General features: G+C 39.4%; 1 pseudogene; it reads right to left on the reverse strand.

The window, feature by feature from the left end:
- Positions 1-4,794: 4,794 nt before the first annotated feature.
- The window catches only part of LOC105298174, a 60,417-nt pseudogene continuing 58,443 nt past the window's right edge, over positions 4,795-6,768 (reverse strand).

A 6,768-nucleotide genomic window follows, 5' to 3' on the forward strand; every position in this document is an offset into this window, starting at 1 on the left:
GAAGGCAAAAGTGTGTCATGGAGTGGTGTTAAGTTGACTAAAGCACTGGAGAGAGATATTTTGTGGAAAATGCTATCAACCATAAACTGTATCAAACAGAGAACAAATATACTGCTCAATAAAGGCAGAGTAATACTTAGCCTCTTTAAATTTGTTCAAGTGGTCAGATCTATCAAAGTGATTATGCTCCATGACCTTCAAATAATTTGTAGATGAGAGTGTGAAACCATAATCAGAAACCTTTTGATTATCAGAAACCAGAGCAGTGCTAGAACACAGGAGATGGGCAACCATTGATCCTGGTTTTCAAAAAGATGGATTTAGATGAGGTCAACTTTGCTCTCAGGCAACTGTCTGGATCTATTCTGTTCCCTAAGAAGAGACTGGGTACTCAAGAAAACTAGTCTCATTTTCTTTTGAGATAAGATTTCTAGACTGAGCAAGTGATCAGTGTCACAGACAAAGTATATGGGGATTTCACAAGGCATTTGACGGTGTCTTTGCTTCCTCTGTGGAAGAGATGGAGAAATTTAAATGTATGATACCACATAGGGGTTGTACTTGACTGGATGGTCTGGTTAACATGTTCAATGTTAAGAGTGTTGATTAATTTTCTAATAGTTCTCACTTGGCGTATTCTGTTCAATATATTAATCAACAACTTACATACAGAGAAAATGCAATGTTTATCAGATTTGCAAATAATAGAATACAAGTTAAAAGGTATCTTGATGGGATAGAATCAATATATGAAACTTAATAAGAATTAAAAAGTTTCCAGAAGAACAAAAAGGGAGAACACCACTTTAAAAGACTTAAGGCATTTCATATGATTGCAAATTTATGAGTCATAAACAATTTTCCCCCTAATTCCTAAAAGTGTGTGATTTCATTAGCATTAATCTTATTTAGATAACTGTAGCAGCCACGGTGACAACAAAAAATTAAAACAAATCGAAAGGTCATTGCTTCTTTTGGCTAGCTCTAAGAACGTAATTAAAAGATTCTTAAAGTCCTAGTATTTCCAAACACCATGCCAATAACATTGCAATCGCATCAAGTCACCCACGCAAAGACTGTTTCAATAAGCATAAGCTACACAAACATACACTACACTAAAGTGATCAGAAACAATTGGTATGGTGCCAAGAACGTACTAGTCATGTGGGAAATTTATTTTCTGGCTGGCTGCCTCAGTTTCTTCTCCTGCTAAAAATGGATGGATCATATTTGCCAACACTGCTTGAGAGGCATGGATCACAAAGATCAACCAATCAATCTCTGTCAATTCCTTGAAGGAAAATGCTCAAGCATCCTGGCTCCTCTTGTTAAAGGTAATACTCATTCTACAGAGTAAGAGGTTCATGACTCACCGCTCAAGCTTCCCATTATCTGTGGAGGGCTTCAGGTGGTTCCTTAGGAGAGTGTAAATGCTCATCACCACACCTGGGGTGCAGAACCTGCATGAGTGCCTTGGCTTTTAGCAATCCTTTCTTGAAAGCAAAGAACACAGAGGATCCAGCCTGAAAGCTGAGGGGTAGGAAGCTTTCAGAAATAAAACAGAGGCTTCTGATTGGCACAGCTAAATGTAAGTACGAGCCTGATACCAACTGGAAGTGCCAAGGGAAGCTTTCTGGAAGAGATTCCATTGACGTAGTTGGAAGAAGTCCTCATGGTCAACCCAGTGCCTGACTTCAAGGGCACAGCTTGGATTCAACCAAGACCACAGACATTGAGATTATTTGCTTTTATTTTGTCCTCTCCCTCATTCTGCTATCACTTGGGGGAAAAGAAAGAGAATTTCAATTGTAGGGATTTATTGTAAAGTCCTTCATCCATAAAGAGAGCTCTAGCTTTTACACTTGTCTTTTCCTGTTCTGATGTTGCAGGGTTATCTGGTGTTTCATTCACTTTGGGACATTTTTACTAATGCGTCTTCAGTACACGAGTTTAAAAACCCTATACAAACCTAACTCTGAGACTAATGCACCCAGCTGTGTGTCTCTGATGGTGTGAGGGACTTTATAAGGACAAAAAGATAAATAGGCCAGTGATGTTTCTTTGCCCTCAGCAACCTTTACGGCATACCAATTCCTTATGGTATGGGAGATATTTTTAGACTGAGCCATAGTCCTTACCCTCAAATGTTTTATAATTTAGTTTGGAGGATAGTCAACAAATATAGTCTGGATTAAAGACTATTATATAGCACACCAAGTTCAACGATCCAAGTCACAAATGTATTTTTTTCTGGTTAGAATCAGCAGCAAGCCAAGATAATTGTGTATCATTCCCTTTCTATGTCTTTGCGCACAGGACCCAAATCAAAATGTTTCTAATGAAGTATGATAGAAGAAAAAAAGTTCTACAAATGCAAGAGATAGTGCAAAGTTTCCAGAATTTCTTATTAGCTTTCCCAAACAATACATTTTTTTTTTTCCTCAGGTAGAACAATACATTTACATCAAGGTCTGAGTTCCTCTCAGTGACCTATGCAGAGGAAATGACCAAATAGATTGAGGCAGTTTCCCTGTGGCCTATTATTTCTGAATACTGTCATTTAGGATATATTTGTTGATCTTGTTTGCCTGAGTTGATCAAACATCGCTCTTTGCAATTATAAAATTATGTGACACTGTATTGTGTTTGGTTTTATTTTGGCAGGACAAATGTTTGGCTTTGTTTCAGAGGATAACCAGCAAAGATTTGTATTCTAAAAACACTGGTTTTGTGTAACATAACAAAAGGTTGTGAAATATTGAATAGTAAGAAACTTTTAATTCTTGAGGTCACACAGTTGAATAAAAGGTTTCAATTCTCATTGCTACCTGCAAAATATGTTCTTTGTCATTTACTCATATTTGCAAAGTTGAGAAAACAAGACCTTCGCAGCAGTAGATAAATAGCATCATTTCACACATAAACACTGGCACAACAGATGCTCACAAAGCAAGGTCCCCCTACTGCCAGCTGGCTGAGTGATCCTGGGCACATTATATAACTCTGTTGAGCCTTTCTTTGCACAGTCCTATGTGGAGGCAGTTTCAACTTTGACTAATTTTTCCTCTTTGCCAATGGTGGTGAAGACACTGATATAGGTTGCCTTTCAGGCACAGTGTCAAGGACAGTGGAAAGCAAAGGGCACATTCCATTTATGGATTATGTCTTAGCTAAATCTTAAGAACTTAAAACAAAAGTAAATTATTTTGCCCATTCTCTCTTTCCGCCCCCTCTTTAATTCCCCCTGCCCCCCCACTCCCACCCCTGACCCATGGATGTTGCCGTTTCCCCTTAAGAACTGGATCTCTGAAGATGGGGCGTCTCCTCTCACGTGCTCACAGTGAGCACGTGAGGCCTGGGTCCGTGGCTCCACCTGGGGTGCTAGGACCTTCTGCTTGCAAAGCAGACGTGCTCACCACTGCACTATGGGGCCACCCCCATTCTCTTAAATGAATTAAGAAACTCTGCTTAATAGAGCAAAGTATTAAAATGTAAACTGTGAAATTTATTCCTAACATTTTGATATGATTTCTCTTCTATTCCTGCTGATCAAAATTTTATAACTATTTGTGAATGATCTGATGATTTTATGCTCTTAATATGTGTGTGTTTGTGTGTTGTGGTGGTGGTGGTGGTGGTGGTGGTGGTGGTAGTTTAAGGAAACAGGGGAGGAAGGAAATGGAAAGGAAGAGGGAGATGAAGAAAACCATAATAATGAGAAGTTGGTGCCTAATACTTAAGTGAATATAAATGCAATTGTAGAGTGTAGACTGAAGACATAAATCTAATCAAAGTCTTTTCATCTAGGAATCCTAATATCTTTTACGAGTGGGTTCTCTAGCGCTTTCTCGCGCGCGCTCGCTCTCTCTTTCTCCCTCCCTCCTTTTCTCTCTCTCCCCAGACAATAATACGGTACAGACTGATATAAGTTTGCCTTAGTCATAGAGCTAATCACCAGCTCACACACCAGTCACTTGACCCTAACACCTACATAATACACCACAATTTCTTTCTCTACATACGTTTAGAAATAACACTGTGGAGAACTTACCTTTCTTTCATTCACACACATGTTATGCTAAAATAATTAGCTGGAAGTTGTATGGAAAGCACATGCTGCTGCATCCACCTGAAGTACTTGCAGAGGTGCTCTTGTGGGAGCATGGCAGCCATTCGGGGCCGCCCTGGGGGCGGTTTTGGCTGGCTCTCTGAGTGTTTCCTCCAATCAAATCCTGTCTGTCTATGCTCCCAACCCTCTTATTTCTCCACCTTCCTCTGTTACCCCAACTTTCCTCCACTCTTAAACCAATTTGGAACTTCAATCTCAATCCAGTTCTTACAGAATGCATACTTCTCCCCGCCCCCGGGGGCGACCTGCTGAAAGAGAACCAAAAACCTTTAGTGGATAAAACTAAATCACATAAATGTATTGAATTCAGGGGTGCTTCTGGGTGTTAAATGTATTTGTTTATTAATTTGTTTTAAATTATAAAACGTACGTTTTTTAAAAACTAAAAAATGCAAAAGTATATAAAGTAAAAAGCGAATATCCTTTATAGTTCATACTATGAATAAAATTATTTAGAAAATTGCTTTTCACTAGACAGTATAATTTCTATTGGTCAATATAAACCAAATATGAATCATACAAGTCATCTTCTATTCCATTCAGCTGGATGGGTTTAAGGGACAGAGGAATGAAAATATCATTCTAGAGAAAATCAATTAATAATGCCATTTAAAATATGGTTTCTAAATTGCTTAAGCATATCTATCAAAATCTAACTGGTGTGTTTAAAATCAGCATCCTATAAAAGTAATACACTGTGAAATGATCTCTGAACTATGAAAATTTGTCTTTTAGACCTAGTATCATAGAGCGCAGAGATTGGGTAGATTGCTATGTTGGAAGAGTCGCTCCATTTTCTTTGGAAGTTTGCACTTGATTCATATGGGTACATTCCAAGGAACATAGGATCCAGGTTTATCTCTTGGGATCCAGAACAAAAGGACAAATTTGTATGTTTGCATTTGGAAAATGTTTGTGACAGGTGAAAAATAGCAGAATATAAATAGGAGAAAAACCACTCTGGCAACCATGGCAGTGAGAAGTCTGGCAGTGACAGCAGGAGAAATGGAGAAATCCAGGAGAGGACTGGTTGGGGCAGGGCGACTACGAGAGTCATCATCCTGTGCTTGGAGAGGGACAAGTGAAAAGTGGAATCAGTCTGTGCTTCTCCAGAGTGAATAGGTGGTTCATGGGGCTTAGGAAAAGCTATAAGGAGTGCCACAAAGAGCCAGCATGAGAGGAGGTCTAGGAGGGGCTCTCCCCTCAATGTAAGAATAAATAAAGAATAACTTGTTTATAGTCAGAGGCGTCACTGTGAAATACATGAGTTCCTCCCACAATTAAAAATCTCATCACTGAAAATGACCAAGGATAGCTGAGATGCTTACTCAGCAGGGGTGTGGACGCAAGAGGGATTCCTGGTACCGGGGGCTGGGAAAGGGCCCTTCCCACTCCCGTTCGAATCAGGAATTGCACACACTCCAAGTGCCTGCTTGGGATGGACTGAGATAGATGGTTGGAGTGGCCCATGTTCTTGGCCTGTCAGGTTCAGGGCACAGTTACTGCACTTCTATTCCTGATCAATGTGTTCCAGGAAGAAAACAAAACACAGGAAGAACATACAACTGATAATTAAAAATGAACTTTTTCAAGTGGTATAGAACTGAGCCCCACTGCAGGCCAGATAGGGCCAGGCTAATGGAAAAATGCAATTCAAGGGCCACTCAGCTCTTCTGCTCAAATGCCCTCGGGGTTCTTCCATGTGAAACCATCATGATGGGTTAATGAAACTTGACCACAAGGACAGGGGACAAAAATTCAGAATTTTATGAGCAAAACATACCATTTTTGTGAACTCATCTTCGCAAGCCATTCTAATCTTCTCCAGGGTCAGTGGACTCCTGAGCTTCAATGCCCCCAACAGGCCTCTATCCTATCACGCTGCATTCACCACATCACAGATGGCAAAAAACACCGAACATCCCAGGAACATCCCAGACTCTCCCAGACTTTTGAAGAGAAACAAGTCAACTAGATTATGACTCTCTGTACATACCTATGTATATACGTGTATGTACAGCTATAGGTGCATATGTGCACATATAAAAGATAAAATATGATATATATATAACTTTTACCTTTAAAAAAGTAATTTATTATTTAAACCCAATATTCCCATTCTTAGGATTCCAGCCTAAGGACATGATCCCAAATGGAGAAAGGAGATAAAGGCATGAAAATTACTATTGCAAGATGAAAAATCAGAGGCAATCTGATGGTGATAGTAGTTTGCGTTAGGCTCCAAGATTTGGAGTATTTTAAAAACTATAATGTTGTTAAATTATTTTCTAATTTAAATGTTTAACAGGACTTTTTCTTCTATAATTCTGGTAAAAACTCCAAGCAACCAAGAGATGAATGTCGCCCCTCCCTGCACAGATATCACATAAGTATGCATTTATTCATAGAGCATGGCTTACCTTAGATGAATACCGGGTATTCGAGTTTTGAGACAAAGGCAATAAAGAGACGTGGAACTCTGTGGGGATGTTGCAGATGGCAGGATTTTATATTGGTCTGGGCCACGAGTGTACAAGACACCCCGAGGAGAGTAATTCAGTTCCTCGATTATATAGAGTCCCGTGTCTTGAATAAATGCACCTTCAATCTGAGGCAAAAAGAAAATAATTAGAATTTCT

Source organism: Pteropus vampyrus, unplaced genomic scaffold (assembly GCF_000151845.1).
Source record: "Pteropus vampyrus isolate Shadow unplaced genomic scaffold, Pvam_2.0 Scaffold146, whole genome shotgun sequence".
Classification (NCBI taxonomy): Eukaryota; Metazoa; Chordata; class Mammalia; order Chiroptera; family Pteropodidae; genus Pteropus; species Pteropus vampyrus.